The sequence below is a fragment of the Rhinopithecus roxellana genome, chromosome 13 (genome assembly GCF_007565055.1).
Source record: "Rhinopithecus roxellana isolate Shanxi Qingling chromosome 13, ASM756505v1, whole genome shotgun sequence".
NCBI lineage: Eukaryota > Metazoa > Chordata > Mammalia > Primates > Cercopithecidae > Rhinopithecus > Rhinopithecus roxellana.
The window spans coordinates 103,868,756-103,879,670 of NC_044561.1; the positions used below are offsets into that span (position 1 = coordinate 103,868,756).

The 10,915-nt window shown below is 51.6% G+C and overlaps 1 pseudogene; it reads left to right on the top strand.

The window, feature by feature from the left end:
* The first annotated feature begins 10,527 nt into the window (after nucleotides 1-10,527).
* On the top strand, nucleotides 10,528-10,643 carry LOC115893011 (annotated as a pseudogene).
* The last annotated feature ends 272 nt before the right edge of the window (nucleotides 10,644-10,915 follow it).

A 10,915-nucleotide genomic window follows, 5' to 3' on the forward strand; every position in this document is an offset into this window, starting at 1 on the left:
GTCTTGGGCTGTGGGTGCTATTATTAGCTCCACTGTGCAGATGAGGGAATTGAGGCAGCTTGCCTATGGACATCAATTTGACCTTAGCCAAGCCAAACTGAATTCCAAGTTCCTAAGGACCGCAGCTCCTCCCTAGACCCCCGTGACCAAGTCACTGTGGCTGGTGTGCTGGGCATCCCTGAGGCCCAGCCACTCAACTTTACTGGCTCCAGGATTCTATAGGAAGGAAAAGGGGTAGAAAATCTCAAAAGGCTTCTTCCTTTCAGGGAGGGGGGTTCCCTCTCAGGGGCTTCTGGAATCTCTACCCACTCCAGCTGACTCTTGAGGCCATGTGGTCCTGGAACAAGGCCCCTCTGAGGGCGGCAGATGGGGCAGGCGGCCCAGGCACACAGCATGGTTGACTCTGCGGCCCAGGGCCCACAAAAGCCTTATTGAGTCACCACCAGCCCCCGGCAGAGGCTGAGGTGGCAGTGGCGCCAAGCGCCTGCCACCTAATGACTGTCCTGGCCCAGCCAGATGTTCCGCAGACCTCCGGAGCAGCGGACCAGGGCCCGCCCGGCCAGCCGGCACCGCAGAGGCCACTCTAATTCCAATTAACCAGCTTCAGCTGAGCAAACAGCGGGCAGTGGTGGCCCAGCCCGGGCGGTAGGCCCGGCCCGCAGAGCCTGCGAGTCTAGACTCCAGATGTGAACCACCACCGCCAGAGTCCCATGGAAAAATGGCACCAGGCCGGGCAAGGATTGGGCCTCCATGCTGGGGAGGGGGTGTGGGTGGTTGGGCAGGGCCCTGAGTGGGCTTGATGCCAGTCTCACCTGGTTTGGGGTGGATTCTTAGGAAACTGCTCTAGAACCCAAGTTCTACCCTGCTTCATTCGGTTCTGTTTCTGTGCCTCAGTATCCCAGGACGGCGATAGGAGAGAGGGCTCCAAGGGGAAAACCAGCCCTGCTGAGACCCCAGTGTGCCCTTTGTGTTTCACACGTCACTAGCATTGTGCTAGTGCAACTGACCCTGGAAGAACACAGGGACTAGGGGCACTAACCTGCATGGTCGAAAATCTGTGTATAACTTTTGAGTCCCCCAAAACAAATAATAGCCAGCTGTTGACCAGAAGCCTTACCTGATAACATAATTCTGATAACATAAAACAGTCAAAACATTTTGTATGTTATATGTACTACAGTGTATTTGTATCATAGAGTAAGCTAGAGAAAATGTTACTAAGAAAAAAGAGCCAGGCGCGGTGGCTCACACGTGTAATCCCACCACTTTGGGAGGCCGAGATGGGCAGATCACAAGGTCAGGAGATCGAGACTATACTGGCTAACACAGCGAAACCCTGTCTCTACTAAAAATACAAAAAATTAGCTGGGCGTGGTGGCGGGCGCCTGTAGTCCCCAGCTACTCGGGAGGCTGAGCCAGGAGAATGGCGTGAACCCGGGAGGCGGAGCTTGCAGTGAGCCAAGATGGCACCACTGCACTCCAGCCTGGGCAACAGAGCGAGACTGTCTAAAAAAAAAAATCGTAAGAAAGAGAAACATATTTAGTAGTAGAGGGAATGCAAAAATAAATTTTAAAAATATATTATTCATTAAGTGGGCCGGGCACCATGGCTCACACCTGTAATCCCAGCACTTTGGGAGACTGAGGCAGGCGGATCACAAGGTCAGGAGTTCAAGACCAGCCTGGCCAATATGGTGAAACCCCGTCTCTACTAAAAATACAAAAATTAGCTGGGCGTGGTGGCAGGCTACTGTAGCCCCAGCTACTTGGGAGGCTGCGGCAGGAGAATCACTTGAACCCAGGAGGTGGAGGTTGCAGTGAGCCAAGATTACACCACTGCACTCCAACCTGGGGACAGAGCGAGATTCTGTCTCAAAAAAAAAAAAAAAAAATTATTAAAGGCCGGGCGCGGTGGCTCAAGCCTGTAATCCCAGCACTTTGGGAGGCCGAGACGGGCGGATCATGAGGTCAGGAGATCGAGACCATCCTGGCTAATACGGTGAAACCCCGTCTCTACTAAAAAATACAAAAAAACTAGCCGGGCGACGAGGCGGGCGCCTGTAGTCCCAGCTGCTCGGGAGGCTGAGACAGGAGAATGGCGTGAACCCGGGAGGTGGAGCTTGCAGTGAGCCGAGAGCCGGCCACTGCACTCCAGCCTGGGCAGCAGAGCAAGACTCCGTCTCAAAAAAAAAAAAAAAAAAAAAAAATTATTCAGTGAAAGTGGATCATCATACATAAAGATCTTCATCCTGGTCTTTGTGTTGAGGAAGAGGAGGGGGTTGTTCTTGCTGTCTCAGGGGTGGCAGAGGTAGAAAAAAAGTCCATGTATAAGTGCACCCGCACAGTTCAAACCCGTGTTCAAGTTTCAAATGTATCTTAGATTTACTTAATCGCTGTAACCACCCTTTGAGGTACCTACATCATTCTTACGATGGGGAAACTGAGGCAGAGACCGTAGGTAAGGGCCCAGGGGGCATGTGAACCCAGAGTGTCTGGCTTCCAAGACTCGTATTCACGGTGGTGCTGTTTGACATGATCAGGATACTGGATCCCTCGTTCCCTTTTTGCGGGGCAGCGTTGGAGAAGGTTCGGCAACCTCGGAGTCTGTCTGATAGCAGGGCTGGCTCCTGCAGTGTGAATGGAGCGGTCTAGCCCACGCTGTCCTGTGCTGGACTGTGGAGGGGGGAAGGACCTGCTTCCCAGGGCAGGTCCAGCTTTCTGAGGGAAAGCCTTCAGAACCTCCATCAGGCCGGCACCAGGTACCAGTTAAGCACTGGACAGGGAACAGAAGTGGTCAAACGCCGCTTGCCGCGACTTGAAACCGCTGAATAAATGGATAATGTCAAGCGCTATGGCTTACAGCAGTAGTGCCTACGGTTCCTACGATCGTGTCTGGGGTCCCTGAGGAGCAAGGTAAAAGTCAGCCATCCAGGAGGTCAGAGTTCAGCTGTTCTTGCACAAGCAAGGAACCTGGGTCACCCCAAAACACGGTCATGACTTGCGGTGGTATCAAATGGCTATCAGGGGCGGGGCCTCAGGGGCCTGCCCCGGCCTCCCCGCCCCGCGTTTGGATTCCCTCCAGGATTCCGGGCCAGAGCGCGGGAGGCGGAGGCCGAGGAGAGGACGGGAGGAGGCTGCATCCTGCCCTCCTGCGTCAGGAAGAGCCGAACGAGCGGGAAGGAAAGCACCACCCCCCACCCCCGCCGCGGCCACACCTGGGTTCTCCAGGCGGGCAGGGGGGCCCAGGGCAGGCGCCTGGCTCCAGCAAGTCTGGGCCGCCTCCCCGCGCCGCCCCGCGGGGGCCGCCAGATGGGCTGTCCGCCCGCCCGCTCAGCGACGCAGGAAGGAAACGGCCGGCCGGGCTGCCAGGAACGCGCTCAGGGGAGGGGACGGGCCCGGCCTGGCCACGCCCGCCGGGGGAAAGGAGGGGCCAAGCGCCTCCCGGCGGGGACTGGTGAGTTCCGAGAGCCTGCGATCCCTGTTCCTGCCTTTACTAGCTGGGTTTCCTTGGATAGGTCGTTTTACTTCTCTGTGCCTCAGTTTCCCTACCTGTAAATCGGGGCTGCTTGTCTCCGCTCTTTTCCCTTTTTCCTTTTTTATTTGTGCAGCAGAGTGTCACTCTGTCGCCCAGGCCGAAGTGCAGTGGCCGTGATGACGGCCCACTGCAACCTCGACCTCCTGGGCTCAAGCGATCCTCACGCCTCAGGTGGGACTACAGATGTGTCCCACCACGCCTGGCTGTTTTGTTTGTTTGTTCGTTTGTTTGTTTTACTAGTTGAGACGGCGGTTCTCACTCTTGCTCAGGCTGGTCTCGAACTCGTGCTCCAGCAACCTTCCCACCTCGGCCTCCCAAAGTGCTGGAATTAGAGGCGTGAGCCACCGCGCCTAGCCCCAGCTATTTTCGTGTGACCTTAGGACAATTTCTTTCCCTTCTCTTCCTTGGTTTTCTTACCTGAAAAATGGGGTGAACAATTGAACCTCCCTCAACCATGGGCTAAGCCTTTGTTTTCCTCCCCACCGTAGCCCCAACACTTGGCCCATTGCCTGAAACATGAAGGCACTCAGTATTTGTTGTAGGAGTGAATATAAAGGTTTGGAACAATCCTGAGGACCTGGCTATGGCAGGCACTTCATAAATGGACACAAATTATCAAATTACCTTGAGTCTAATGTTTACCAACCTGCGGCTTCAGGCAAGTGACTTCCCATCTCTGAGCTTCACTTTCCTCGTCTGCTTCATGGCTGTGAGGATTAAGTAAAATAAATAATACCTGGAAATCACACATAGTGTGTCCTCAATAGATATTTATGGAAGAGTCTCCAAGACATGAAAAAAAAAAAGGGAAATACTATTTGAGTAAATTTGAGGGCAAGGAATATACAAAGGAGTTAGGTGGCTTGGAAGATTTTTGCTATATATGTAAACTAAGCTGTGTGTGGATGGATGCGTATTTTGCTTGTTGGTTTGTTTTTGAGACAGGTTGTCACTGTAGTCCAGGCTGGAGTGCAGTGGAGCAGTCATAGCTCACTGTATCCTTAAACTCCTGGACTCAAGCCATCCTCCCACTTCAGCCTCCTGAGTAGTTAGGACTACAGGTGCATGCTACCACACCCTGCTCATTTTGTGGTTTTTTTTGTTGTTGTTTTTTTTTTTTTTTTTTGAGCAGTCTCGCTCTGTCACCCAGTGGCGCGATCTCAGCTCACTGCAAGCTCCGCCTCCCGGGTTCATGCCATTCTCCTGCCTAAACCTCCCAAGTAGCTGGGACTACAGGCGCCCGCCACCAGGCCTGGCTAATTTTTTTTTTTTTTGTATTTTTAGTAGAGATGGGTTTCACCCTGTTAACAAGGATGGTCTTGATCTCCTGACCTCGTGATCCACCCATCTCAGCCTCCCAAAGTGCTGGGATTGCAGGCGTGAGCCACTGCACCCGGCCTCATTTTGTATTTTTAAACCTTTGGCCCGGGCGCAGTGGCTCACCCCTGTAATCCCAGCACTTTGGGAGGCCGCAGCAGGCAGATCATGAGGTCAGGAGTTCGAGACCAGCCTGACCAACATGGTGAAACCCCGTCTGTATTAAAAAGAAATACGGCCAGGCGCAGTAGCTCACACCTGTAATCCCAACACTTTGGGAGGCCAAGGCGGATGGATCATTCGAGGTCAGGAGTTTCAGATCAACATGGCCAACATGGTGAAATCCTGTTTCTACTAAAAATTAAAAAAAAAAAAAAAATTAGCTGAGTGTGGTGGCACACGCCCATAGAACCGCTTGAACCCAGGAGGTGGAGGTTGCATTGAGCTGAGATTGTGCCGTTGCACTCCAGCCTGGGCAACAAGAGTGCAATTCCGTCTCAAAAAAAAAAAAGTTTTTTAATTAGTCTGGACACGGCTCACACCTGTAATCCCAGCACTTTGGGACGCAGAAGCATGTGGAATGCTTGAAGCCAGGAGCTCAAGACCAGCCTGAGCAACATAGCAAGACTCCTCCCAATCTCTTTTTTTTTTTTTTTTTTTTTTTTTTTGAGACGGAGTCTCACTCTGTCGCCCAGGCTGGAGTGCAGTGGCCGGATCTCAGCTCACTGCAAGCTCCGCCTCCCGGGTCTATGCCATTCTCCTGCCTCAGCCTCCTGAGTAGCTGGGACTACAGGCACCCGCCATCTCGCCCGGCTAGTTTTTTGTATTTTTTAGTAGAGACGGGGTTTCACCATGTTAGCCAGGATGGTCTCGATCTCCTGACCTCGTGATCTGCCCGTCTCGGCCTCCCAAAGTGCTGGGATTACAGGCTTGAGCCACCGCGCCCGGCCGACTCCTCCCAATCTCTAAAAAAAATTTCCTTGGCCAGGCGCGGTGGCTCATGCCTATAATCCCAGCACTTTGGGAGGCCAAGACAGGTGGATCACCTGAGGTCAGGAGTTTGAGACCAGCCTGACCAACATGGTGAAACCCCGTCTCTACTAAAAACTACCAAAATTAGCCAGGAATTGTGGCGGGTACCTGTAATCCCAGCTACTCAGGAGCCTGAGGCAGGAGAATTGCTTGAACCCAGGAGGTGGAAGTTGCAGTGAGCCGAGATTGTGCCATTGCACTTCAGCCTGGGCAACAGAGCAAGACTCCTTCTCAAAAAAAGAGAGAAAAAAAAAAAAAGGCTGGGGACAGTGGCTTACACCTGTAATCCCACTACTTTGGGAGGCCGAGGCGGGTGGATCACGAGGTCAGGAGTTTGAGATCAGCCTGGCCAACATGGTGAAACCCCATCTCTACTAAAAAAAAAAAAAATAATAACAAAAATTAGCCAGGTGCGGTGGTGGCCAGCTATAATCTCAGCTACTCAGGAGGCTGAGGCAGGAGATTGCTTGAACCTGGGCGGCAGAGGTTGCAGTGAGCCGAGATTGTACCACCGCACTTTAGCCTGGGCAACAGAAGGAGACTCTGTCTCAAAAAAAAAAATTAGGCTGGACACGGCAGCTCACGTCTGTAATCCCAGCATTTTGGGATGCCGAGGCATGTGGATTGCTTGAGGCCAGGTGTTTGAAACCATCCTCAGCAACATAGCAAGACTCCATCTTTACAGAATTAAAATATTAGCCAGAAATGATGGCACACACCTGTAGCCTCAGCTACTCATGAGGCAGAGGCAGGAGGATTGTTTGAGCCAAGGAGGACTGCTTGAGCTTGGGAGGTCAAGGCTGCTGTGAGCCATGATAGTGCCACCGCACTTCAGCCTGCGCAACACAGCAAGACTCGGTCTCGAAAAGACCGGGCACCACGGCTTAAGCCTGTAATCCCAGCACTTTGGTAGGCCATGGCAGGTGGATCGCTTGAACCCAGAAGTTACAGACTGGCATGGACAACATGGCGAAACTATCTCTACAAAAAAATACAAAAATTAGCTGGTCTGGTGGCTCACACCTGAGGTCCCAGCTACTCAGGAGTCTAAGATGGGAGGATCACCTGAACCGCAGGTGAGCCATGATTGCACCACTGCACTCCAGCCTGGGTGACAGAGACCCTGTCTCAGAAAAAGAAAAGAAAAGAAAATTAGAATAGATGTAAAAAACATTGAAAATAAAACAGCACATTCGGCCACCCATAGATTACTTTCAGATTTTTTTCTATGCTTATCATTTTTTTAACCCAAATCAGATCTAAATGAGGTATTTTTTCCATAGTTAACAACCTTCTTCCCATTTCAGTCAGTTGTCATCCCATCTCACACCCAGACAGCATCCAACCTTTGTCATTTTAAGGCAGACAGGTGTGACAAACAAGGCTATCTTCATGTGAAGGCAGACCCCTGCAGAGGGTGCCTGGTGGAGTGGAGTCTTCAATGGGCCCTCCCTACTGCCTTCCCAAAGCCATAGGTCCCAGCTCTGTGCCCCCTGGAATCAGCCCAGAGTTAGGGGTACCCAGAGAAGGTGCTGCTTCAAGACCCCCATGGGCCCGTCCACCTCAGACAGGTGCTTTCCTTTGCTGCCAGAAGCTGGGCACCCACCCCCTCTCAGGCTAGCCCAGGGCCCAGCTGGGCTCTGAACTAGGGGAGGGGAGGTGGAGGCACTGGTAACACTCAGATGGAGAGAAGGTAAGGGAAAACCCAGGGCACTGAGTCTGGAAAGCAGGATTCTTAGGTGTGGAGTTTGGGGGAGAAGCTGAGCCTCTTTCTGCGTGACCGGGGTCCTTTCTGCTTGACAGGTTCTCTGTGCAATTATGTGTGCCTGCTGGGGTGGGAGGTAGGTGTTTGACTGAGACTGCCTGCTCTTGTAAGAATCTATTCTAATGGACTGGGTATGGTGGCTCATGCCAGTTATCCCAGCAATTTGGGAGGCCAAGGCAGGCAGATCACCTGTAGTCAGGAGTTCAAGACCAGCCTGGTCGACATGGTGAAACCCGTCTGCACTAAAAATACAAAAATTACTCTGGTGTGGTGACAGGCACCTATAGTCCCATCTACTTAGGAGGCTGAGACAGGAGAATCACTTGAACCTGGGAGGCAGAGGTTGCAGTGAACCGAGATTGCACCACTGCACTCTGGCCTGGGTGACAAAATGAGACAAAAAAAAAAAAAAGGAGAATCTATGCTAATGTTTGGGTTTCTATAAGTTGTGGGTAAGGGTGAAGTTGAAACCTTATGTGGACCAGTGCTGTAGATGGGTTTCTATATGGTTGTGTTTCTGAATGCATGATTGTGTGTTTGAGTCTAAGTATGTTTAGGAGTATGTGTTTCTGAGAACATTTGTGAGCAAGTGCCTGCATTGGTGCATGAGTGTGTGTAAGAGAGACAGAGATCATGTGGAAGCGTTTGGGTTGATAAAAGGGCTTTTGCAAAGGCATTGCCTGTGCGAGTTTTGTGAATGTGTGCTGTTCCATCTGCTTTCTTTTTTTTTTTTTTTTTCTTTTTTTTTGAGACAGAGTTTCGCTCTTGTTGCCCAGGCTGGAGTGGAATGGCGGGATCTCGACTCACCGAAACCTTTGCATCCCGGGTTCAAGCGATTCTCCTGCCTCAGCCTCCCGAGTAGCTGGGATTACAGGCATGCACCACCACACCTGGCTAATTTTGTATTTTTAGTAGAGACAGGGTTTCTCCATGTTGGACAGGCTGGTCTCAAACTCCCGACCTCAGGTGATCTGCCCACCTCGACCTCCCAAAGTGCTAGGATTACAGGCATGAGCCACCGCACCCAGCGCTGCTTTCTGTGTGTGTGTGTGTGTGTGTGTATGTGTTCCAGGTCTTGTTTTTTTGGTTCATGCTTCCCTTTGCCTGGATCATCCCACAGTGGTGCAGTCACAGCTCACTGCAGTCACAGTTAACTGCAGCCTCAAGCTCTGAAGCTCCTGGTCTCAAGCAATCCTCCCACCTCAGCCTCCCAAGTAGTTAGAATTATATGTGTGCCACTGACCCGGCTAATATTTTTTAATTCTTTTTTTTTTTTTTTTTTTTTGAGACCAAGTCTCGCTCTGTCACCCAGGCTGGAGTGCAGTGGCGAGATCTCGGCTCACTGCAAGCTCTGCCTCCGGGATTCAGGCCATTCTCCTGCCTCAGCCTCCCGAGTAGCTAGGACTACAGGCGCCCGCCAGGACACCCGGCTAATTTTTTGTATTTTTCATAGAGACGGGGTTTCACCGTGTTAGCCAGGAAGGTCTCCATCTCCTGACCTCGTGATCCGCCCGCCTTGGCCTCCCAAAGTGCTGGGATTACAGGCATGAGCCACCGCGCCCGGCCTTTTTTTCTTTTTCTTTTTTTTTTTTTTTTTGAGACAGTATCCGCCTCTGTTGCCCAGGCTGGAGTACAGTCGTGCAATTTCGACTCACTGCAACCTCCACCTCCCGGATTCAAGCGATTCTCCTGCCTCAGCCTCCCAAGTAGCTGGGATTACAGGTGCATGCCACCATGCCTGGTTAATTTTTTGTATTTTTAGTAGAGACAAGATTTCACCATGTTGGCCAGGCTGGTCTCCAATTCCTGACCTCAAGTGATCTGCCTGCCTCGGCCTCCCAAAGTGCTGGGCTTACAGGTGTGAGCCACCGCATCTGGCCAGGCTAATTTTTTAATATTTTTGTAGAGACAGGGTCTCATTATATTGCCCAGGCTGATCTCAAACTCCTAACCTCAAGCAATCCTCCTTCCTTGGCCTCCCAGAGCGCTGGGATTACAGGCATGAGACCCCGCACAGTCTGTTTCTACAGCGGCCTCTCTGCGGCTTCCTCTCTTCTGGCCTCATGGAGAAACTCCAGAAAGAGCACAGACTCTGCAATTAGAGAAACAGGGTTTGGAATTCTGTGCCATTCTCTCCCTGTGTGATTTGGCCAACTGATTCAAAGGCTGTTTCCTCATCTGTAAAATGGGGATAAATAGTCAGTGGTCGGCCGGGCGCGGTGGCTCAAGCCTGTAATCCCAGCACTTTGGGAGGCCGAGACGGGTGGATCACGAGGTCAGGAGATCGAGACCATCCTGGTCTACACGGTGAAACCCCGTCTCTACTAAAAAATACAAAAAAACTAGCCGGGCGAGATGGCGGGCGCCTGTAGTCCCAGCTACTCGGGAGGCTGAGGCAGGAGAATGGCGTAAACCCGGGAGGCGGAGCTTGCAGTGAGCCGAGATCGCGCCACTGCACTCCAGCCTGGGCTAGAGAGCTAGACTCCGTCTCAAAAAAAAAAAAAAAAAAAAACAATAGTCAGTGGTCCTTGTTATTATTCTGATTATTCTCTCTCTGCTACCTGCCCCCTTCCAAAACACCAGCCAGTCTTCTCTGCTCTGGCCAAATTGAGGACAGCTTTGTTTTTCAAGCCTAAAACCTGCTTCTTCCAATTTGCTCAGCAGCTATTTGCTAATCATCCAGAGTGAAGCCACTGGGGGAAAGTGCTCCTGGGAATGCTTCCACAGAGCTGCTGATTGTGCGCATGCTGTGAAAGGCTCAGATTTTTCTGTTCAGGCCCAAATGGGCAGCACAATCTGTGGGGAAGTTGCAACAGGGAAAGCCAAAAGAAAAAGAAAAACCACGAGGGTTTTTACTTCCTTAGTAAAATTGGTTTCGGTGCTCTCTTCGGCAGCACATATACTAAAATTGGAACTAGACAGAGATTGGCATTGCCCCAGAGCAAGAATGACACACAAATTCGTGACGCTTTCAATAAAAAATAAAAATTTTTTTTTTTTCCCAGTTTGTGTCTCTTTTAAGCCCCACAGGATAGAAATGTCCTAAAATAAGACATTAAATAAGAGGAGAAGTCCATGATCTGTTCTGGTTTTTGGGTGGTGGTGGTGATGGTGGTGGTGGTGTTTAATGGGTCTCTCGGGATTCCACCAGACCGCCCCCCCTTCCCAGCCGCTGTGTGGTCTGGGCCTGAGAACACCAAGCCCCCCGACCCGCGGCCCACGCCCACCCACCACCCAGCCTCGGCAGCGGCTTCCCAGGATTCACA